The sequence below is a fragment of the Cervus canadensis genome, chromosome 20 (assembly GCF_019320065.1).
Source record: "Cervus canadensis isolate Bull #8, Minnesota chromosome 20, ASM1932006v1, whole genome shotgun sequence".
Lineage (NCBI taxonomy): Eukaryota > Metazoa > Chordata > Mammalia > Artiodactyla > Cervidae > Cervus > Cervus canadensis.
The window spans coordinates 36,172,935-36,197,427 of NC_057405.1; the positions used below are offsets into that span (position 1 = coordinate 36,172,935).

A 24,493-nucleotide genomic window follows, 5' to 3' on the forward strand; every position below is an offset into this window, starting at 1 on the left:
TGCAGTAAGAGGGGAAAAATAGTATTTAAGTGAAATGAAGGGAATATTTAGACCTCTCCTTCATATATATATTTAATCCCTAGGGGATAAAGGGAAGTGAAAGTGAAAGTGAAGTCGCTCAGTCATGTCCGAATCTTTGCGACCCCATGGACTGCAGCCCACCAGGTTTCTCCGTCCATGGGATTTTCTAGGCAAGAATACTGGAGTGGGTTGCCATTTCCTTCTCCAGAGGATCTTCCCAACCCAGGGATTGAACCCAGGTCTCCCGCATTGTAGGCAGACGCTTTACCATCTGAGCCACCAGGGAAGTCCAAAGATAAGGGAAAAGCTGAAAAAAGGTTTTATTATTGCTCTAGAGACACGGAAGAGAAGCTGTTGAGACTACAGATATGGATGAGTAACTACAGGAAGATGAAAGATGCTCAGAAACTCAGATATAACAGATGGCAGCAGCAGAAAGGTAAACCAGTTTGTCAACTCCTGATACTCCAGATACAAACTTTTCTTTACAGCTGTCCATGTGTAGTGTTTTGAGTACACTCTGCAGACAAGCAACCTCAGAAATCTAGGATATTGAAGCCCTTGGTTTTGCTCTGTTACATTTTCCAAACTTCATTCTTCCAAGTTCTGCCCATCTCCTTTCCCACTTTTCAGACTCACCACCAAGAACTAGGATTTGTGTGTGGTTTCTTAAGTTCCCTGATGTCTCAGTCGAGAAGAAGTGTTTTAGTCTTGGCACTCCTGGCATTTGGGGCCAGATCAGTTCTTGGTTGTAGGAGCCATTCTATGCACTGAAGAATGTTTAGCATTCTCCTCCCCACCCCACCCCCCTACCAAGCCAAGACAGTCAAACACATCTCCAGACATTATTAAGTTTCCCCATGGGGCATTTCCCCCAAGTAAGAACTGCTTGTCTGGGGTAAGAATCTGGAGATCTCGAGAGCTAAAGTCAAGCTAGATGAGGTCCCCAGGGAAGCAGTCCCAGCCTGTAACCAGTATCTTCTCCAGCTATAGTCACGGACAAAGGACAACACAGAATGAATAGCAGGCTATAAGAACTGAACATACACCGAGGGCATGTGCTTTTGTAACCAAAGATTTACACAAAAGGAACTCTCACACATAATCGAGGAAAGCAGCTCCAAGCTTTCAAAAGTGTATGACTGTAATGATTTTAAAGTTTACAATTGTACTTAGAATCAGCAACACATGCAGTTGAGCCATCGAAATTACCATTTTCATCAATCAAAAAAATGGTTTAACAACATGTGCAATTTCACATCATTCAACCTAACCATTTCCGTCTGTAGGAACAGTGGGTCCCCACACAAACCTATACAATGATTCTACTCCTGCTGCCCCTTCATCTCAAGGTCCTCAGGCACCACCGACTCCCATTTTCATTTTCACCAAGCACGGTCTCCGTCTCTGATGAGGTTTGCCACCTTTCCAGACCCTGTGGAAAAACGCACTGCCTCACAGCTCTTCTAAGACCCAGCAGTCCAGAGACTGAGAGGCACGTCCATTTCCTGTTTCTCTTCAGCTCTCTTCTCCCATTGATCTAGATCCCCAAGATAAACACAGATCATAGATCTTGGTACCGACATAAGTCCACTTCAGAATTATCTATAGTTGACAAAATGACATAGATGACTAGCCAGCTCAGAGGCAAAAGAAAAAGCTGGAAAACATCAAAGAACAGATGAGGAAAGAGAAAGAACTGAACTTGCTGGAAGTTAAGAGCACTAGAGAACACCGGTAACTGAAGCTGAGTACGGTGAGGAGCAATTCTGTATCGTGGATGAGAGCACGGGCTGAGATGCAGGCCGGAGGGTTAGTCATTAAGCAGCAATCCACTCTGCACATGATAATTTGTACTGAAGATGACTCAGCGTGCTCTGCCATTCCTACCGAGCGTTCTGATATGGGGAGTGATGCCAGTAATCCTGACTCAAAGCCAGTGTGCAGAAACGCAGGAGCCAACCTTCCAGCTCTCTGGGACAGAGCTCCCGTGGTCAAGTCACAGAAGCGGGTGGCAACCCGCACTTGGGAATGTTCTTTGGAGTCACAGGATAACGAAAGCTCCCTCAAATTCTGCTGAGCCCCTCTGAAGCTCCCTTCTGTTGGTGGCCTGACAGTCTCTGCATTCTCTCCTCCACCTGGGAGAACTGATGAGTCCTCCCTCCTTCCTACAGCCACACCTCAGTCTGGGCTCTCATGCCCCCAGGCCTCTCTGCTCACTCTGTCTCTCTATTCTTTCCATCAGATCCCTTCCTCTGTGTCTTCTAAATACAAGGTCAGCAATAACCCCTCTCGGAGGGTGAAGAAACAAGCAATCCCTCTCTTGACCCTGAGTTATACTCTAGATTTCTTGAACTAGCAACTTCTCTCTCACCATTTCTTCAATCAAGCCTCTGGAATCCACCAGAACTCAAGCACAGGAGCCTCTACAAAATGACAATCGCCTCCCATCATGCTACTAAATCTGCTCTGGGGTCTGGAGTGGCGCCTAAGCTGCCCAAACCAATACACATCCTCTAGTTCCCATTCTATTCCATTCCACGTGCCACTGAATAATTTTTTTTTTCCAAAAATTTGTTTTTAAAGTCATTATGTGGGATTTAGGGAAACCACCCATTTCTGGTCCTTTTCTTTTCCTTTTTAAAAATTTCTTTTAAATTAGAGCATAATTATTGTACAATACTGTGATGGGTTTTGTCATACATCAACATGAATCAGTATTAGATATGCATATGTCCCCTCCCTCTTGAACCCTCCTCCAACTTCCCTCCCCATCCCACCCCTCTAGGTTGTCACACAGCACCAGCGTTGGGCTTCCTGCATCGCAGAGTAAATTCCCACTGGCTATCTATTTTACATATGGTAATATATATGTTTCAAAGCTATTCTCTTTTATTATCCTACTCTCTTCTTTCCCTACTAAGTCCAAAATGTCAGTGTCTCCTTTGCTGCCCTGCAGGCAGAATCATCAGTACAGTCTTTCTAGACTCCACATATGTGCGTTAATATACGATATTTGTCTTTCTCTTTCTGACTGACTGCACTCTGTATAACAGGCTCTAGGCTCATCCACATCATTAGAACTGACTCAAATGCATTCCTTTTTATAGCTGTTACTCAGCTGTTACTCAGCTATTTCTGGCCCTTTTCATTTTTAAAAAAAATTAATTTATTTTAATTGCAGGCAAATTACTTCACAATATTGTGGTGGCTTTTGCTGTACATCGACATGAATCAGCTACAGATGTACATGTGTCCCCCATCCCAAAACCCCCTCCCACCTCCCTCCCCACCCCATCCCTCTTGGTTGACCCAGTGCACTGGCTTTGAGTGCCCTGTTTCATGCCTCGAACTCGGACTGGCGATCTAGTTCACATATGATAATATAGATGTTTCAGTGCTACTCTCTCAAATCATCCCACCCTTGCCTTCTCCCACAGAGTCCAAAAGTCTGTCCTTTATATTTGTGTCTCTTCTGCTGTCTGGCATATAGGGTCATCATTACTATCTTTCTAAATTCCATACAGATGCATTAATATACTGTATTGGTGTTTTCCTTTCTGACTTATTTCACTCTGTACAGTAGGCTCCAATTTCAGTCACCTCATTAGAACTGACTCAAATGCATTCTTTTAAATAGCTGAGTAATATTCCATTGTGTACATGTACCACAACTTTCTTATCCATTCATCTGCTGATGGACTTCTAGGTTGCTTCCATGTTCTGGCTATTGTAAACAGTGCTGCGATGAACACTGGGGTACACGTGTCTCTTTCAATTCTGGTTTCCTCGGTATGTATGCCCAGCAGTGGGATTGTTGGTTCATGTGGCAGTTCTATTTCCAGTTTTTTAAGGAAATCTCCACATTGTTCTCCATAGTGGTTGTACTAGTTTGCATTCCCACCAACAGTGTAAGAGGGTTCCCTTTTCTCCATATCCTCTCTATGCTCTACAAGCATTTATTGTTTGTAGACTTTTTGATAGCAGCCATTCTAACCGGCATGAGACGGTGCCTCACTGTGGTTTTGATTTGCATTTCTCTGATAATGAGTGTGGGTGAGCATCTTTTCATGTGTTTGTTCAGTTCAGTTCAGTTGCTCAGTCATGTGCGACTCTTCGCGACCCCATGAATCGCAGCACGCCAGGCCTCCCTGTCCATCACCAACTCCTGGAGTCCACCCAAACCCATGTCCATTGTGTCAGTGATGCCATCCAACCATCTCATCCTCTGTTGTCCCCTTCTCCTCCTGCCCTCAGTCTTTCCCAGCATCAGGGTCTTTTCAAATGAGTCAGCTCTTCGCATCAGGTGGCCAAAGTATTGGAGTTTCAGCTTCAACATCAGGCCCTCCAATGAACACCCAGGACTGCTCTCCTTTAGGATGGACTGGTTGGATCTCCTTGCAATCCAAGGGTCTCTCAAGAGTCTTCTGCAACACAATTCAAAAGCATCAATTCTTTGGCGCTCAGCCTTCTTTATAGTCCAACTCTCACGTCCACACATGACCACTGGAAAAGCCATCTGTATGTCTTCTTTGGAGAAATCTGGCCCTTTTCTTATCTCTACCTTTCCTTCTCAGTCTCCATTACTTCTTCCTCCAACCCCTTAAACACTGGATATTCCTAACATTACCTTTCTTTTCACAGTCAAGACTCTCTTTTAAACACTCTCTTCCATGCCTGGACTTCTCCCAGACCTGGATAATCTGAAATGGACCAACATGACACAAATCATTACCTTTTCTTCAAACCTACTTTGCCTCACCCAGACAATGGGGCCACCATCCACAAGGCACCTCACTTTCTAGTTCAGCATCCTCTTTGTCTTCTCTCTTGTCTTTTGTATTTAATTACCAAGTCATACAGATCCTCCCGCCTACATCTCTCTGAAACTGTCTTTCTGCTCTGCTTAATCATCTTATTATCTTCTACTAGGATCACTCTCACAATCACCTAACTTGTTTCCTTCTCCTTTTCTTGTTTGATTTTTAATCAGCTCTCAAAAGTGTATTTCTAAATACAAAAGTGATCATGTTATCCTACTGATGAATAGCTTCATATAATACTGTCCTTTTCAACCTGGGTTCCCCAATATCCTAGAGCAGCCACTGTATATAACAAATTAACAGCTCTTGCGTGGATCTGGAACACTGTTAGTTATAAACCACCACTGGGAGAATTGAGGAAATAAGTCACTTAAATTATGTTCTCTGTTCTGTGGTTCAGATGAGTCACCCCAGTTGAGAAAGACTAACACAGACCTCCCCCTGCCTGACTTCCATCAGTCCTGCTACTTCTTCACACCCACCTGCCTCCAAACAGGATCCCCCACGCTCCTGCACACCCGTGTGCATTTGTACATGTGGTTCCCTGGCCTAATATTCTCTTCTTGAACTTGAACACTCAAAGGCTTCAATGCATCCTGGGTGTTCACGTAATGCTTTATCAGTTTCCTTGGATTTTGCAAAACACAGTCCTTTCCACTCTGGACACATCTTTAAAGCTCGTCTCATAATACTATGTAGGTAATTCATATATCTGTAGGCTTTATGAGGATGTGAACTCTGTTTCACCAGCAAAATCCCTGAAACAGTAGATATGCCATAAAATTTTTGGAGAGAATGATAGTAACTTTTCTTCTTCCATAATCCTGCAGTAGTAACTCCAACTCTTGGGGCTCTATCTACTCACTAAGAAAATCAGAAATTATGTAACATCACACTGACATTAATCACAAGAAACCCTCAAGCCAAGATGTAAAGACTCCTCTTTCTTAAAGGATGAGAATGAGGGGGAAAGCCATGATGACTACTGATACAATGAGCTGCACTAAGATCTATAACTTCCTCCCAGAAGATAACCAACATGTGACCAAAAAAAACCAGACGGACGATGAGAAATATCCATGAAGACCTTGTTAAAATTCTTTTTAAATACCATACTTGTTTGCTGCTCTAAGTTCCTAGTAGACAAAGGAACCAAATTTGTCCCTCAGTGTGTAAACAAGGCAAAAAATGATTGGGTGCCTCAGAGCCAACATTTATGCATCAGAGAAAGATGTATTAAATAATAAGAGCTGGAACACACCCCACATGGACACAGCTGCCTGGCTGTGCCCTTAGAACATGAATGATGAAACCCTTCTGTGCCTTTCACAAGCACAGTGGGGGTACCAGCTTGGAAGTTCAGGTGTCCTTCCACATGAGGAGAAGTCTCATTTCTGGCAAAGGGCAGGAGCGGGAGGAGCAATGCCTAATGTGTTGTTTGGCACAGACTAAGAAAGAATCGAGGAAATCATAATTACTTTGCTTTTCCCTGTCCAAAACATTCACCTCGTTGTGATTCCAGAGAATTAAAGTGAGGTTCAACACCAAGAGGGATCATCCCTAACTTTGTTAACTGCTTAACTTCTTATTCAGCCATCCTAGAACTAAATTAGAATTGGGAGCCCTGGCATCTCTCTTTCCTGATCATAGCACTAAGTGTTGCAAATGTCCTCAAGCCTTTTATTCTATCCACTCTTCCCAATTTCGTTGTAAACACCACCAAACAAACCTTCAGAACCTGGTCTTCTGAGATAATTCTACCAAGTAGATTCCTATCCTTCCTTCCCTCTCTACATTCAACAAGACCGAGGTTCTCAAAATCATCTCTTTAAGCTGATTCTTCTCTTAAAAGAAACCTCTGAGCCATGATATAATGACTCCTCTTTCTTAAAGGAAGAAGAGATGGAGGGGGAAAACCATGATGATTATTGTTACAATAAACATCAATTTCAAGGGTCTATCACATAAAATCCAGCCATTTTTATCTCAAATTCAAGGTCCCACCAAATGAATTTCTACATCTGTGCTTTCATCTCTTTTTCTATCCCACTTTTTGCCTTCAACATCTAACTCAATTTATTTATGTTTATTGCTTATTGATGGTCTTACCCACCTTTAAGGTAAACTCTACCAGGGAAGTATTTTCATCTACTTGGTTCACTGATGCACCCCCCAAGTATCCAGAACAGGACCTGGTGAACAGGAGACCTATTCACTGATATTTATTGCTAAACTGGCATGTACCCTGCCTTTATCTCAACTGCCCAGGTCTAGCCTTCCTTCATATCATATAGCCAGCCCTGATTTTTCTCTCAAAATTTTATCTGGGTTCTTCCTGTACCAGGCCTGCAAAACAGACAAAATTAGATGAAGTCTCTCAGGTGTAAGCTGGCTCCTTAGTTAAGCACTATTTTTATTACATCAAATATTCTTCAGAATAGGTTGGTCATATTTACCTAATAAAATTTACCATTTTGTTTTTTTAAGAGTTACTGGCCTCGGAGGTATTTAACAACAACCAGGGAGTAGACTGTGATGAATTTATTGAAATTTAAATATTAAAGAATCTCTTTTGACAAATTCAGCAGATTACTTAAATTGAGAGCTCAATTTTGGCCTAGGCCACTATATGGGGGTAAAAATCACTCTCATACTTTACTTTTTTATACTCTGTTATTATCTAGGCAACCTAGAGGAATTTCAAGTATAATACATAGAGCTTAAATATACCTTAGGCCAGTGGCTACATCCACTTGGATTACTGGAATCATACAACAGCTGATACTAAATGTATCAATTCTAATTTCAGTTAGTACAACTTAAATTTTTCTTCAATGCTGTTTCATACAAAGGTACAACTGAGTAAAGAAGGGATGAAAGTGAAGAAGTTGATATCAACTCCTAACATGTTTGTTTAAAAAAAAAACAAAACAGTTTGAGAGTCTATTGATAATTGCCCAGTTCTGCTAATTAACAATAATGAAGCAGGACTTTCCCTAGTGGTCCAGGCCTAAGACTCTGAACTTCCAAAGGAGGGGGCTTGGGCCTGATCCCTGGTCAGGAAACTAGATCCCACATGCTGCAACTAAGAGTCTGCATGCTGCAACGAAAGATCCCACGTGCTGCAACTAACAGCCGGCACAGCCAAATAAATAAATATTAAAAAAAAAAAAACAATAATGATGGGTTTCAAGTCCATTTAGACCCTTTTGGTTTTTGCTTTAAGAAAAAGTTATGTCCACTAGGTTTTGGCTTTCTTAGAAAATAATTTTTACACAAAAATTTAAGCCCTTATGATAAAGGTCCAGTTTATCAAGTTTTTGTAGTTAGAAATGGACAGGATACAAAATTTAACATGATTGGGTAGACTGCAGTTAGCCAGGAATTCTATGCCTCACTGAAGCTCTTCAAGCTCATCCTAGGGATTGATGAACTCTAACAATGTAGGCAGAGTAAGGGGTGTGGGGGATTTGGGGTTAATCACTCATTTGCAATGTACATGTTTACTGCATGGATTTAGTTGTTCTTACATAGCACTGTGACAATGAAAACCCGTTTCAAGAACAAAAATAGCAAATTATTCCATGCCCTTCAGGAAACTAATCCTACATGGGCCCCATGTTTGTGATGAAGTTCACCTGAAGTTCAGCTAACATACAACTGTGGCTAAAACTTCCAAACTATCCCTGCATCACAATTCACCTGAGAACTTAAATAAGATTAATAATGTGATTAATAAATAAAATAATATCTTCTTTCTACATACATTTCCTTCTCTCCTACTATATTGTAGGAGACAGAGGCCATTTCACTTGCAGGAAAGGGCATTTGAGGCAGAAGAAACCAGCTGGTACCAGGGTGGAGGCCAGCCCGACTCACTCAGGAACAGTAAGAGGGCAACGTGTCTACAGCTGGGGGTTGGCGGGGAGATCCTACAGACCTTGGAGGTCATTATAAAGCCTTTCCATCTGAGGAGGAATGGAGTGGAGGTTTTGAGCAGAGCAGAGCCACAGACTAGAATGACACTAAAAAGGATCGCTCAAGCTGCAGAATTATGCAGCTACTGCAGTAATCCTGGTAAGAGATGGTGGTGGCTGGGATTGGCAGAGGAGATGGTGACAAGTGGATGGATCACTACATGTTTGCAGATAAGCAGAGCCAACAGGTTTTCCTGACTGACAGAATAAAGGGGAGGAGAGAAAGAAAGGAGTAGAGGAGGACCTCGACGACAAGCAATGGAATGGATGAAGCTGCTATCAACCGACATTCGGATGACTGACATGAGATAAAATGGGTGTGAGGGGAAAACAGATAGTTCTGTTTTGGATGTTCTGAGACAGTAAGAGTCTAGAAGTTTTCAAACTCATTAATTCTGCTTCCATAGTTCGCCAAATTAAAAGCTTAGGTTTCTTAGCCTCTTCACTTGATCTCCTTGGCAATTTCCTTGTTCAGACCCTCATTCTCACTTGACTCACTCCAATTTCCCTATTCAGTCTCCATTCTCCCTAAATGTAGACATCAACTATGTAACCAGGTATATTAACATATTCCTAAAAAATTAAATCTCATTATAAAATGAAAGCTTAGCACTGGCCCTATCATCCTTTACTACGCAGTCCCACTCTAGCTCTCTTTCCTTCTCACTACACACTAAGTATGCAAGGAGATCCAACCAGTCCATCCTAAAGGAGATCAGTCCTGGGTGTTCATTGGAAGGACTGATGCTGAAGCTGAAACTCCAGTACTCTGGCCACCTCACGCGAAGAGTCGACTCATTGGAAAAGACCCTGATGCTGGAAGGGATTGGGGGTGGAAAGAGAAGGGGACGACAGAGGATGAGATGGCTGGATGGCATCACCGACTCGATGGGCATGAGTTTGAGTAAACTCCGGGAGTTGGTGATGGACAGGGAGGCCTGGCGTGCTGCGATTCATGGGGTCGCGAAGAGTCGGACACGACTGAGCGACTGAGCTGAACTGAAGTATGTTGTGCCTAGTCACACTTCTTTGCCTGGCAAACTCCTATGAGTCTCCCTATGTGCAGCCAAACATCGCCAGTTCAGTAAAGCCTTTTCTGACTCGCTTCTGGCAAAACTGACCATCCCTCCTTTGTGCTGTCCCAGAATATTGGTTATACCTGCTCCACATCACCTATAATGGCATATTATTACTGGTCTGTTTACCTGACCACGCTATGAGGACTCAATAGAAGCTGCTCTGTCTTACCTGCTTTTTCACAGCATCTTACTGAGCAGTAAGTTCAGGGAAAAGTCTCTGCTAAACTGAGTCCCCACCCCACCCTTCAATGAAACTATGTCTCACTCAGAAGTAGTAAAGGTACCTGTGATTCAAGATCTTTCATCCTTCAGATGAGCCACCCATCAAGATTCAGAGTAGGTCTTAGAACAGCCTCCCCCATCCCATCTGCAACATTAGGGACAAGGACAGTTAGAACCACCCAGAAAAAGGGAAGTGGGTGAGGGGCCAAGACAGTTTGATGACAGAGCAGCCTTCACAGTAACTGAATTGTCAGGTATCCTGTGTATTTGAACATACTGAAGTCTTTATAACATGCCTATGAAACAACATAGTACAGCTTTCAAACAAGCATCCAATTAATTTCTTGGAATTAAAAGCTCTATTTTGGCTCTTTTACCAAATTATAAAACCATAAGAGCAAGAAACCCAACACCTAGCAGAATATGGTCCTCAATAAACATGTGTTGAACATATCAATGGCAAATGAACCCAAATACATTTTGATCATACAAGGAATGGTTAAAAAAAAAAAGGTAGATTATATGTAAAATTATACAGAAAACAAGTGCTAAAAAATGGAAACTTTGGGATAAATATTTTTAAAATCTGGGAAACATTAACCCAACTTCACTATGATGGTATTCTATCATTTAAGTACTCGCTTGTCATCTAAAGATCAAGAAAGACGACCAAAAAGAATAAGGCCCCTAATTTTGAAAAAAATTTTTATTCATCTTAACTTCTTTCTACTCCACCCTATCTCTGAGCAATTAATTAAAATTTCTTTTGCATTCATTTTAATATTAAAAAAACACTCTCAGATAAATTTTCTTGAACATAAGGATTAAAGGGAACATCACATATTGAAGGTTTTCCTAATGACAATGAACCTAGAGCAATAACTAAACTTGAGTATTTATATTTTTTCCAGGAAGTACCTCCTAATACTACTATGATAAACAAACCTCTCCTTGAGGAATATACTATGATGTGGAACACATTTCTGAAGTACCCCTCCTTCAGCATAGCTTTTGAAAAAACTGTGATCTCATTAGCCTTCTTTTGATGAATAAATCATATTTTAAGATGTCAAAATTAGTTACAAAGCACTTGTTGGAAGAAAGTTTGTAGGTCTAGCAAAACACGATTCAGCTCAGTTACACATTAATAATAAAATACTCAATTCTCTGTTAAAGCAACAGATACACTGAACAAGTTGCTTTGATTGGTTGGTTGCAAGGAAACTGACATACCTGCAAGGAAAGAGAAGGCAGACAGTACAAACCCTTATGCATTTTCATAGGAGTAAGTCTAGAAACAGGAAGGTGAATCTTCAGCTCAAGAGAAACAGGTTAAGTCTTAAGCTATGGCAATTTCTGCTTTTGCATATCATTCCCTAATACCCTTCAATTCTATCTCTTCTGCTATGCATTATAAGAAGTGAGACGGGCAGGATTAGTTTGGCTCCTATATTAACTAACAGTCCAAAAATAATTATTACATTAGAATGGGAAAGGTATTAATTCTTCTGAGAACAATCATATAAAGAAAATTATTTAAACTACCATATAACATGATTTTATATAAAATATCCAAGATCTGAGATACATGGTGAATCGTACAATGGTGCAACAATTGCTAATATACCATTTCTTATGCATTTCAACTCCAATGCTCTACTACCAATAATTAATTCCTGGGTTTTTTAATTAAGTTTTTAACTCAAAAAATGGTACTCCCACATCAAGACAAATGCTTCCCCTTTTCACACTGTTAACAGAGGTCAGCCAAGTTTATACATTTTCAGAAATATGTAACAAAAAACAATGTTTGAAAATGAAATAGTTCCTAATTATGAGCTAATTATGATTTTGACAACCTTCCTAATGTTATAGGGGCTTTCCAGGCGGCACTAGTGGTTAAGAACCCATCCCCCAATGCAGGAGACGTTAAGAGACTTGGGTTTGATCCCTGGGTCAGGAAGATTTTTTGGAGCAGGGCATGGCAACCCACTCCAGTATTCTTGCCTGGGAAATCCCATGGACAGAGGAGACTGGTAGGCTACAGTCCATAGGGTCACAAAGAGTCAGACATGACTGAAGCAACTTGGCATGCTTGCAAAGTTATACTGCACCTGGCCAACTAGTTTATTAAATGTTATGAATGCTTAACCACAACTACAAAGCTTACTGTTAGCTGTAAGGACTAAATTTTCACATGTAAAATTTTTAAGGATTCAATTATTCTGTTAACAGTTTTTTAAAATGTTTTCAACACAAACAATGAACATCGGTATCCTTAACATTACTTATTGACTGCATTTTGTTATGTGGTTCTACAAAGCCTTGTTTACCTTTCTATTAGCCCTAAAAATTATTAAATCCTTCAAATATTAGTATATACAATATAAATTGAGATTCATCATGAAACTGACCTAACTTTAAAATCAATTTTACTCCAGTTCAAAAATTTTTTGTAAATATTTTAAGAATCTTTCCTCAATTCAATAATGCTTAATGCAAATCAATATATTTAGTGTCTCTCCATTTCTATTCATGTGTTCAAATATAAACCGACAATAGTACAAAATGCTAACCATGAAGAATCTAGATCCAACAATAAAGTCACTCCATATGTTTCAGTTTTATCACTGCCTACGTGTCTTGTCAAACATTTCAGTGAACAACTACCATTATTTTTCTTAAAGAAGCGACAACCTTCTTTTACTAAAAGACTCTACGTTTGAAAACCTTAAAACTTAAAATGCAAAGCTTAAGCCTATACCATCAAGTCTCAACAATCTATTTTAGTAGCTGATTTTAATCAAACACAAGTTACACTTGTATTTTGATAATTAGTACTAACATCTGTCAACAGAATAAAAACAAGATCACGAAAACCACACAGTGAGGGTTTAATTGCCCAATTCTCTTATCTTCTAGGAATAAACTATCATCTCTCCAGCAGATGCCAAAGATAAGCGGAGAGCAGCTGAGGCTGAGCTTTTTATGTATATTTACTGCCACACAGTGTACCTGAAAGATTTCCTAGGATGATAACTGTTGGGGTTTGGAAGGCTTATTTCTCTAATAACAATAATCTGCAGAGTGATTTAGGGTTGGGGCTTCCCTTGTAGCTCAGTTGGTAAAGAATCTGCCTGCAATGCAGGAGACCCAGGTTCAATTCCTAGGTCAGGAGGATCCCCTGGAGAAGGAAATGTAACCCATTCCAGTTTTCTTGCCTGGAGAATCCCATGGACAGAGGAGCCTGGCAAGCTATAGTCCATGGGGTCTCAAGAGTCGGACACATCTTAGCGACTAACCCACCCTTCAGGGTTGAAGTTTATTGTTTTTAACAAATCTATTCATGTAAATGTTACATAACCCCGTGATGCCTTGGAAAAAAGGAGATTGAAGTGCAAAGAAATGAAGTTCCCCTGGCCAAGATCACAGCCAGAGAGCAAAAGAGTCTGGAATTACCATAGGTCCTCTCATCACAGGGCTTCTCAGGTGGCTCAGTAGTAAAGAATCTGCCTGCCAATGCAGGAGACGCCAGAGATGCAGGTTCGATCTCTGGGCCAGGGCTCTCCCTGAATAAGGAAATGGCAACCCATTCCAGTATTCTAACCTGGGAAATCTCTCAAGGACAGAGGAGCCTGGGGAGCTATAGTTCACGGGGCCGCAAACAGTCAGACACAACTAAGCATGCACGTATGCCGCTGATCACAAATCAGTTCTCCTGTTGCACCTCCCAGCACTGCCCAAACTCCTTAATTAACTAATATGTTCAAATAAAGGTTTCAGTAGCAAATCATCAAGAGAGTAACTGTTGAGAGGAGTGAGACTGGGTTAAGGATAGTCATTTGAAACTACCCCTACCCACCTTTTTTCCCCTTAGCCAGAAGAGAATAGTCACAGGGGTTTTGCCCATCAAGCTAATTAGCTAGTGGACTGGCATTAGAGCTCACCCTGACTTTTCCTCCCTACAACAATCACATGGTATTTTAATTGGCTTAGTTTCCTTTGAATTATTGCTACCTGTGATACTAGAGACTCAGACAACAAGTAAAAAACACAATACAAGGGGGAAAAAAAAATCCTTTGTCTTGCAGTTAGAACCCCTGGATGCTTCCTGCAATAGATGTGGGACTTTAGGTGAGTTTCCCCACCTCCCTAGGAGAAGAGAATTTACTTCCCAGGGGTTTGTGAAGATAACAGCAACTAGATCCAGTACACATGCCAAGCACAATGCTCACCCCCTTCAGCCCTGGGGGGTGGAGGTTCCTTTCTTTTTCTTCACTTAAATCTTACAGGGAAAAAGAGACTGCTAATATATTAGACATCGAACAAGTAAATCAAGAATCATATTAAAAAAGAAATCATATCCCTGTAGACACTTGAGTAGCAGCTCAAAGAAAATTCCCTGATACGAAAATTCTATTATGCTTTGTAAAACTTAAAGGCAATTGATTAACATCAGACTCCATGCCTAGAGAAAGTGTAGATTTTTAAATGTAAAAATTCAAAGCATCCTTTCCCTGTCTCACAATTGCTATAACTGTCTCTGTTAACACAAAACAAAAAATCAAGAACAGCACCCTTTTGCTATTAAATGGAGCAAGGAAGAACTTCCCCCCCAACCCCATGGCCTAATCATACAAATTACTCTCTTACTGGCTTTTAAAGACAAGACCACTGGCATATGAACCTCAGGCTTGGAACCAACCAAGATGAATGTCAATTCTGGATAAATAAATAAATTCAGATAAATAAATCTCGTGAGCAATATGCCTCAGTAGCCAACATAGATAAATTGCCTAGACAAGTGACAGCAAATTTGTTTCATCTTAAATGTCAACTATGACTGACGGCAGAAATCCAAAACATTGTATGTGGGTGCACTCTGAGGCCAAATCAATGGCTCTGAAGAAACAGTGCCAGAATCAATCTGCAATGTCTGCCAAGGATGGAGGAATATGCAGTGAGGCTATTGACCAGCCGTTTGTCATCCACTTCCAGAATTATCTGGCCTCACAGGAAAAAAAAAAACAAACAAACAAACAGCAACCAGCATGGCTTCCCAGGTGGCGCTAGTGGTAAAGAACCCGCCTGCCAATGCAGGAGACATGAGATGCAGGTTCAACCTCTGGGTTGGGAAGATCTCCTGGAGAAGGAAATGGTAACCCACTCCAGTATTCTTTCCTGGAGAATCCCATGGACAGAGGAGCCTGGCAGGCTACAGTCCATGGGGTTGCAAAGACTCGGGCCCAACTGATGTGACTTAGCACACACACAGCTTATTGCTAGATATTAATGACATTAGTATAGCAATGAAATCTCTGGAGATCTCAGTGGCATAAAATAAGTGTTTTTAAGATACAGGTGACAAGCTATAATCCAATTTCTTTTTCCATGGGCATGGTGGAGCCAACAATTGTGTGTTCATATCCCATTTCCTTCTCCTCTTGGATTCATAGCTAGACTTCATTTCCTACTTTCTCTTACACTTTGGTGAGGCCATTGAAATCTTGCCAATGGAAAATAGGTGGAAATGATGCCCAGGCATCACCACCTCAATCTTCTCTGCAATACTTTACTCCCCTTTCTGTCTTCCTTCCTCCATAAGACAGATGCATAGAATCCTGGAGGGCTCTGAAACACTAGGTGATGAATTTGCCAAGATGGGATGAACTATCTGTAGCAAACTGTGATGTGAGCAAGAAACAAAACTTGTATCAAGCCACTAGCTCTTAGGGTTCCCCACCAAGTAGCTCTGGCTGGACTAGAAACTGTTAGCATCATGCCCTGTATTCACACAGGTCACCCAGGACCTGAGCAAAGTTAATCAGTGCTTTTCCTTAAGCTTTTCTAAAACTTTAGCTCTAAGGAGACAGTCCCTTTCTTTTGGTGAAGCTGTTTGTCAAAACAGTTTGATCTATATTCTTGTAACTCACATTCAAAACAGTCATGATTAATATGAGTATGAAGCAGAAAGTAAAAGTCCTTCCATCCACAGATAACATTTTTGCATATATTCTACCAAAATAAATACTATGGGCACACACATACTTCCTTTAAAAATGAAAACTGAATTATATCTCATCACTTGTCTTTCCATGTCAACTATACTTTAAGAAACTCATTTTTAAAGGTTGCTCAGTTGCTTATTGTTGGCACACACCATCAAGTATTTAGGTGTATTATTTTGTATTCCTATAGGCTGCTGCGACAAATACCCTTAAGCGCATACATTTCTCTATTTTTCCAATTATTTATCTGAGACAAATTTATAACAAATTCCTGAGCCAAAGGATTTTCAAGAGTTTTGACTAGTATTGCCAGTCTGTCCTCCCGAAAGTCTGTATCAATGTACACTCCCGCCAATTGAGTGCCCAACTTACACTCTTATTTTTCCACCTGAAAAAGTAATACTGAACTCAATTAAAGAAGCATCTTTTGCTGAATTCACAGTGTAACTGCATGAAATGATTAGAATGATCCACAAGAAGGACCAAAGTCAAATCTCTGTTCTACCACTCCATAAATACACACACATACATACACAGAACCAACTCTTGACATAGCAATGTTACTACAGCACACTGTTCTTCAAAAAACATGCAATGAAGTATAACTAAAAATTAAATGACTCCTTTGGAACCATGATGAAAATTCTTGGGGGAAAAAAAGGACAGACAGACATAGACAAAGCAAAGAGGAGAGGCAGGTGTTAAAAACAGTGCAGCCTGTCCATTAGCACAGGCTCAAATCACTCTTCCGTGTACCTTAAATGAGTACACTCATGCTCAGTCAAGGGTAGCCAAACCAGTGTAGTAGAGTTGACCAGGGTAGTTAACCAGTGTTAACTCTGGTTAACACTTAACCAGAGTGTTGTTAAAATACTTAATGAAGAGACCAGAAAAACATGAACTCACTGCAATCCTATTGGGATAGGAAGACCAAAAAAACCCAAAACTTCATTAAGCCATGGTCTAACTGAAGTGTTTAGCTAGATGACAGATCTGTAAGCTGTACAATTTGATGCTACTTAAGTTGATAATGAGATTATATGAAGTTTTTTTAAATTTCTATTAGGGAAGAATCAATAGGATATTTTCTGATATCTTTTTAATATTTACCTCAGGAAAAATTACAAACGACAGTGATATGAAAGCAACTGGCTTTGGAAAGAATAGGAGAAGGGAAATATTCTTCACACAGATATTTTCTTAACCTAAATTTTAACAACTTTTCTATTTTTCCTTTGGTGTTAACAGGCTAACAGACCAACCCAACGAAGTATGGTGCAAACATACGTAGATATACTTAATATATATGGTGCTTTGGGGCGGGGTTGGGGAGGGTTTATATTTTGGGGTTTTTGTTTTAGAATTTTAATGGTTGGGAATCTGATTTACAAAATTCTCTTATTTCAGTCATGATAGTTAAGGGATGTTATAAATAATGTCACCACAAGAAGAAGATCAAACTAAGAGACTTTAAAGTTTATTTTAACACACCGTTTTTAGAAGACTTTCAACTAAATGACACGTGTCTGTAATCTTTACAGTCTTCATTGTCACCAATGGCATAGGGGCCATTCTCTGCTGTCAGCGCCAGGACCCAAGAGCCAAGCAAAAGACAGGAGAGGCAAAAGGTGAGCAGGGATCAGACTGGCAGGACAAGATCTGGAACAGGCATCAGGGGCAGCTGCATGACAGACCCTGTGTCACAAGTGCCCAGGGTTACGTCTGCATTTATGGTGAATGTGAATTCACGCTCGTAAACAAGTGTGCAGGTATGTTACATTCCTAGGTGACCCCACACAGAGAATATTATCTGGCAAAGGCACAGCAATCAGAATTAGGTGAACAAAGCAACGACCCATTAGGGCAGCTGCTCAAGTCAGAGAGAAGTATTCAGTATTAACACACAAAGAATGTGTCATTTTCACCTCTTTGGGACTCCTCATCTGTAAAAATGAAAAGCTTGGACAACTTCTAATATTCTCTGGAGCCTAGAAGACCCTCCAGATCTGGCCCTACCCACAACTCAGGTCTTGTCTCATAGCCTTCTCAATCTTTTTTTTTTCTCCCCATTTATTTTTATTCATTGCAGGCTCATTACTTCACAATATTGTAGTGGTTTTGCCATACACTGACATGAATCAGCCATGGGTTTACATGTGTTCCCCATCCCGATCCCCCCTCCCGCCTCCCTCTCCATCCCATTCCTCTGGGTCTTCCCAGTGCACCAGCCCTGAGCACTTGTCTCATGCATCCAACCTGGGCTGGTGATCAGTTTCACCCTTGATAGTATACTTGTTTCAATGCAGATCTGAAAGAGACATGTGTACCCCAATGTTCATCGCAGCACTGTTTATAATAGCCAGGACATGGAAGCAACCTAGATGCCCATCAGCAGACGAATGAAGAAGAAAGCTGTGGTACATATACACAATGGAATATTACTCAGCCATTAAAAAGAATTCATTTGAATCAGTTCTAATGAGATGGATGAAACTGGGGCCCATTATATAGAGTGAAGTAAGCCAGAAAGATAAAGACCAATACAGTATACTAACGCATATATATGGAATTTTAAAAGATGGTAATGATAACCCTATATGCAAAACAGAAAAAGAGACACAGATGTACAGAACAGACTTTTATACTCTGTGGGAGAAGGCGAGGGTGGGATGTTCAGAGAGAACAGCATTGAAACAAGTATACTTCTCAGTCTTCTTGACCTTAGTCTTTTAGCAGCCCTTATTTAACTTCTTTCAATTCCCAAAATGTGTCTCGGTCACCCCACGCCTCTTCCAACACAATAGTCTGTGACAGCCCTGGTCTACCCCTCACCCAGGTCAGTCATGCTCATTCTTTAAAGCTGGACTTAAACATCACCTCCGCTGCAATGCACCTCCATGGAGGACTTCATCTCCCGTGTTAAAACTTCTTTTAAAACAACATGCAATTAGCTTTTTTCATTTTCTGTCTACCCAAGTAACTTGCAAGCTCTCTGATGCCAAGAGTTGTGTATCTTGCTCCCTCTAGTATCCCACGCCTTCTGGAACAATTATTGGCGGTGCTGTGTGTGTGCTCAGTAATGTCCAACTGTTTGCAAGCACATGGACTGTAGCCCACCAGGCTCCTCTGTCCATGGGATTTCCCAGGCTTGAATACTGGAGTGGGTTGCCATTTCCTTCTCCAGGGATCTTCCTGAACCAGGGATTGAACCTGTGTCTCTATCATCTCCTGCACTGGCAGGTGGATTCTTTATACTGCGCCACCTGGGAAGCCCGGAACAATTCCTGGCATTTAGTAAATACTCAAGTATTTGTTTGGAGAAGGCACTGGCAACCCACTCCAATAACTCCTGCCTGGAAAATCCCATGGACAGAGGAGCCTGGTAGGCTGCAGTCCATGGGGTCGCGAAGAGTCAGACACGACCGAGCGACTTCACTTTCCCTTTTCCCTTTCATGCATTGGAGAAGGAAATGTCAACCCACTCCACTGTTCTTGCCTGGAGTATCCCAGAGATGGGGGAGCCTAGTGGGCTGCCATCTATGGGGTCGCACAGAGTCGGACACGACTGAAGCGACTTGGCAGCAGCAGCAAATGTTTGTTAAATGAATAAATGATAGGATTGTGTTTAATAAAGCTACTAAAAGCCTCAATACTAAAAGTAACTTCTAGTTTCTCCAAACAGGCCATGAAAAGCCAAATTAAATGTGCTGACATTCACTGTTCTCTTTACAAAGGTAAAAGAATCCAAAGCTTTCAGTTATGTTGTCTCTTTTCCTCACTGTTTCTCTAAAACCCTCAAGCTGTTAATGGTAATATTATATCACTGTACATATAGTGAATAATAATCATTTCAGTGAAAACTAACAGCATGTAGCTATTTTTGAAATAACATTTTTCTTCTATAACTATCCTTACCATTAATAATGTAGGTAGTTATACATTGTAAAATGGCCAGTGAAAAACAATGCTACCCAACTGTATCCAACTCAAAATGAACCAAAGCAAATGGGAACACACATCTACACCCACATGAGGCCAGTGAAGAGTTTTCTTGATATGAACATCCAGTCATCCACCACCTCATCAATAATGATATACAAGAGAAGCACACATAGGCTTTAAATCCATAACCAAAACACTTTTCCTATCAAGGCTATAATTTTAACCAATTTTAAAATCTCATTTCTGAAACCTAGTTTCACTCATTCCTTTTCAGTAGGTTTCAGAAATGAGATTTTAAAATATATAAAGATACAGAAGCAGCATGTACAAAGGCCCCCAAATAATGCAGAGTATAACGAAGCTGATGAATGTCAGCGTTGCTCTGGAATGAACAATGGGGTGTGTAAAGGGGATGGGGGGCGCAGAGGATGGGGAAATAGGTGGATTGCATTTCTAGCATACAGGTGAACTAGCAAGGAGGAAAACACCTGATAATTTAGATAAATATTACAGGCACCTTCCACTCATTTGGCTGTATTCATGAAGAGGTAAAAGCAATCCAAGGCCAGAAACAAAAGAAGATGCAGAAAACCACATGGTAAACTGATCCTTGAGAGAAGGCTGACCTGAGGCCATGTGCTAGTCTGACTGGCCAGAAGCTTAGATTTTAACAGCCCTTTGAAGAACAAAAGACCGGGCAGGCGGTGGGGACTAAGCAAGACGGCTAACTGGAACCAAGACCTCCTCATAGAGCCGGGACCCTTGAGTAACTTCCTTGCTAAAATTAGGAGGAAAAAAACAACAACTAAGAACACCTTCAAGCAAAGGAAGATCACAAGAAAACAATTCACTCGACCTAGGTCTTTAGTAGATGTGGTAGGGGGAAATCTCTGGGGCATTTGTAAACATTGCTTGTCATCTTGCTGGAATTTGTGATTCACATTTTTATTACAGATTCACACTCCTCTATCCAAGACCCTTGAGTCATATATGTTTCAGAATTTAGGATTTTCCAGATTTTCCTAAAGTAGTATGAGGCACACACCCATAAACTAAGTAATCTAGTATAATCTGGGCAACATACATACAACAGTCTTTCTGTAACTCAAGATATGAACCTTCAAGGTACGTAGTAAAATGGCTATGACTGATCACGTTTTGTTAACAAATGATTTCCATAAGAATTTTGTTCTTCTGAGCTTTTTGGATTTTCAAATTATGAATAAGAATTATGGACCTGGATCTGCATTAGATGGGAAGCTCCAAGAAGAGAAATTAACTTAAGGCACTCCCAGGATGGTAGTGCATGTGGGCCCTTATGGAAGCAAACACAAATCCTCTCTAAATACAGTTAGGCTATCTAGGATTCCCATAGATGAAGTCCTAGACAACATGATCTCAGAGTCCAAAATTACAAAACATGTAAGGAAACAAATCATTATTGAAGGTCAGGCAAAAACAATAGCAGAAGCAGAGCTTCATGTACTTGATCTGTGAGATACAGAATATAAAATGAGTTGTGTTGAAAATGGTAAAGAAATAAAAGAGAGACTTAAAATGTGAGCAAGAAATGTATATTATCTCAATGCAAGGTAATACTGAAAAACTTCAAAAATGAACAATATAAATGAATAAAGTTAAAAACTAAAGAGGAGTAAAAGCAGACAAGATATAGCTAAAGAGAGAATTAATGAACTGGAAGATATCTGAAAAAGAAAGCATAGTAAAGAAAGTATTAGAAACTATGAAAGGTATATTTAGAGATGGATGTAACGAGAAGGTCCAGCACATACATAGTCATGTCTGAAGGAGATAAGAAAGAGAATGGATGTAGGGAACAATCAAAGATAACAGAAAGGCAGGGAATTTTCCAGAACTGATGAAGGACATAAATTCTCAAATTTAGGAAACCCATCAAGTTCCAAATAGGATAAATAGAAACAAAACTACATCTAAACAGACATACAGTACAGATGCAGGAGACAAGATTTATAACGCAGCCAGAAAAAGAGAGATTTCCTGAAGGTAGCTAGACTAATAGATGACCGTTTAAGAGCAACAGTGGAAGCCAAATGTTACCTTTAAAGAGAAAATAACTCAGTCTAAAACGGTATATCCAGATAAACTATCCTTCAAAAACTGTGGGTAGAATAAGGATGTTTTTTAAGACAAAAACAGAGTTTACCACTGAAGAACCTTACAGAAGAAGCTTCAAAAGGATATAGTTCAAGAAAACCTAAGAAATAATGAAGGAATGGTTAGCAAAAAAGTAAAGGTGGATATAGCTACATAAACACTGCCTATATGAAATAATAATGTCTGGCTTTGGAGATTAAAACAACAATGGGCAATAAGACCCTGGACAATAACAGCATATAAGAAGTGGATGACTGGAATTAAAAGCTTCTAAATTTCTCTTCTGAGGGGAGGAATAACAAGAGATAGTGGTCTAAGTAGACTTTAAGGACATATATTAAATTTTTAAAGGCAACCACTAAAAGGACTGAAATAGTATAGTTTCCAAACTATAGGGGAGGGAAGTGGAATTAAAGTAAAAATGAAAGCAATCGAAAGAAGACAAAAAGCAAGCCCAGTAAAAGGAAATCAGAAAGGATCACGTATCAGTTGTTATGCTGGCAGCAGCAATAACGGTACTAGCAATAGTAACAACAGGAACTGTACTAGCAATGCTAACTACATCAGTGGTAGTAATAACTGATGCTCATTGCATGTTTATGGGTCAAGTTCTGGGCGAGTATCTTAGATGCATTCTCTCTCTTATTTCTCACCAAAATTGAGGCAGATACTAATATTAATCATTTTACAGATTAAGACTAATTACTGATCAAACCAAGTAGAAGACAGCTAAAGGAGGAGAGGTCAGAGTTCTAAAAGAACTGATCACCCACTGTATTTGAGTGAAAGAGAACCCTTGTGGGAGTGGCCTGGGCAATTGAGTGGACAACGTCTGACACCCTACAAGGATTTTAACATTTCATGTGTGAATCAGGCCAAAGAGACAGAATATACAAAGGAGGCTTGAGCTGTGTTTTTTGTCTTTGGAATTATGAGTGTCTGTTTCAAGAAGCTTGGTTGTGAAAGAAAAGCAAGGGGATGACAGGTTGGTTGCTGGGAAAGGTCACAGAATTCAAGGAGAGTGGTGTGTAGGAGGTTCTGTTTGTTTTCAAGGGAGATACTTGAAAATTTCATAAGAGAGCTAGAGCGAGAAGTTTAAGATACAGATGACACAAAATAACTGATGCAGAAAGGAGAGTTATACCATAAAAATAAAAGTGCTAATCCTAGGAGAAAAAACAAATGATCAGGCCCCAAGGCAAAACCACACAAAGCAAAGATCTAGCTCCTAGCTTCTCTCCCCAGGGTAGCCAGGAATGGCACATCACAAGATCTCTTCGAAGACATTAGAGCCTTCCTAAAGATGCATAATAGAGAAATCTTATGCACACATGAGACAACAGGGGAGGGGGACAGGAGGATCCTCACACACTTGGCACAAATGAAGAGAAAGCAGGAAGAAAGAGCTATAGAAGGGCTGCAGACTTCAGGTGATAACTCTTTCTGGTTGGTACTTCCATCCAACTGCTCCAAGGAAGATTCCATCATTTTTTACTTACAGGTCATCATGTAACTGATACTGAGTATGCCATTCAACTATTCTCCCCTTCACAAAAAGCACAAGATAGAGAAGCTTCCACATTACATAAACACCAAAGAAAAACAGATAGCCAACATGTCCCTTACAAGCAAGCAAAGTATTCCTCTGTACAGAGAAATGAACTTACAAAGTGAAACTGGAGAATAAACATTTTTTAATGGCAAGAAATGTGGCTTTTCAAATTATTTAACTGCATTTAGATTATAAGGAAGGTTCTCTCGGGAGCTGCTGGCTCAGGAGTTGAATCACCTAAAATACAACTCTGTAAGGAAAGCATCCTCTGCCCTCAGGGAACATGGTTATATGTCACATTTGACCTTCTTTACCAAGTTATTAAAACCAAGATAAGCTCCAAAGAACACCCTATCCCAGCATCAACCAATTTGAAGAGAGGAGGTAAGATATTTAAAAGGATATTTAGTTGTGAAGGGCTTCCCTCATAGCTCAATTGGTAAAGAAGCCACCTGCAATGCAGGAGATCCCAGTTCAATTCCTGGGTTGGGAAGATCCCCCTGAGAAGGGAAAGGCTACCCACTCCAGTATTCTGGCCTGGAGAATTCCACAGACTGTAGAAGAGATAGGCTATCCACTCCAGTATTCTTGGGCTTCCCTTGTGGCTCAGCTGGTAAAGAATCTGCCTGCAGTGTGGGAGACCTGGGTTGAATTCCTGGGTTGGGAAGATCCCCTGGAGAAGGGAAAGGCTACCCACTCCAGTATTCTGGCCTGGAGAATTCCATGGACTGTG

General features: G+C 40.5%; 1 protein-coding gene and 1 long non-coding RNA gene across 16 annotated transcripts in view; one reads left to right on the forward strand and one right to left on the reverse strand.

Annotated features, from left to right (window-relative positions):
• The window catches only part of SNAP91 (synaptosome associated protein 91), a 160,464-nt gene that overhangs the window by 129,047 nt on the left and 6,924 nt on the right, over positions 1-24,493 (reverse strand). The gene's annotated exons all lie outside the window — the stretch shown is intronic.
• On the forward strand, positions 3,339-22,636 carry LOC122422808. The gene is made up of 3 exons (XR_006263969.1): positions 3,339-3,474; positions 19,748-19,753; positions 22,625-22,636. It is a non-coding gene; the product is annotated as an uncharacterized LOC122422808 (long non-coding RNA).